Raw genomic sequence first — 1,250 nt, 5'->3', positions numbered from 1 at the left:
CAAGAAGGTGAGGGTGGTAAGGAAACAAGAGAAAGTAGTGAAATAAAGAGAGCTGTTTTAGTTTGTTTTTCCCCATGGGTAAAAAAATACATAATTACTATATTACTATATACTATATACCAGACGTTTTGCTAAAAGCTTTAAAAACATCTTATTTAATTTTCTTAGCAATACAATGTAGCTATGATCTAAACTACCAAAACCTCAAAAATACAGTGATGTAAATACACAGAATTATTTTGTCTCTCATGTAACCATGTAGTAGTGAACAGTCCACAGTTGGCATGGCTTATCGGGCAGCTTGGTTTCACAGGGTGGTACAAGCCAAGGGGTTTTATCCTTTCATAAAGCTTCTATTGATAGACCATAGGCACTGTTCTAGTTATCCATATCCCAGTCACCAGGAAAGCAGAAAGAGAATAACTACTTTTTTTTTTTTTTTTTTGAGTTGGAGTCTCACTCTGTCATCCAGACTGGAGTGCAGTGGCCACTCCCGGCCACTACAGCCTCTACCTGCTGGGCTCTGGCGATCCTTCTGCCTCAGCCTTCCAAGTAGCTGGAACTACAAGCACACGCTACCATGCCTGGCTAATTTTTTGATTTATTGTAGAGATGAGGTCTCACCAAGTTGCCCAGGTGGGTCTTGAACCCGCGGGCTCAGGCAATCCACTCACCTCAGCCTCCTAAAGCATGGGATTACAGTCTGAGCTACCGAGCCCGGCTGAGAATAACTGTTTTTAAGAGTGAGCTATAGAAGTTTTGCCTATCATTTCCATTTACATATTACTGGTAGGAACTTAGTAATTTAGTCACAATTGCTCACAAAAGAGGCTAATAAATGTAGTAACTAACTGGTCATCTGTGTACTCTGCTGTAATTCCAGAGGGTTCTATTACTAAAATCACTGAGAAAATAGGTATTCTCAGTTAGCAGTTTCATATGTAGAAAATTATGATACTCTCATTTAAAATGGTAAAAATGATGCCTAGACAGGGTAAATGATAATCACAGAATCACACATTAGTATGTGGTAAAAACAAAAACAAAATTCAGGTTGCATTGATTTCAACTTTATTTTGAGATAATTATATATTCACATGTAATTATAAGAAATAAGACTAAAAGATATCATGTATTCTTTACCTAATGTAACTCAATGGTAATATCTTGCAAAACTGGTATGCTGTCACAACAAAAATATTGATGTTATTACGTTCTGAAGGACAGAACATTTTCAATACTACACATAT

Source organism: Carlito syrichta, unplaced genomic scaffold, assembly GCF_000164805.1.
Source record: "Carlito syrichta isolate Samal-C Ts95f unplaced genomic scaffold, Tarsius_syrichta-2.0.1 Scaffold303486, whole genome shotgun sequence".
In the NCBI taxonomy this organism is placed as follows: domain Eukaryota; kingdom Metazoa; phylum Chordata; class Mammalia; order Primates; family Tarsiidae; genus Carlito; species Carlito syrichta.
Note: the sequence above shows the minus strand (reverse complement) of the source record.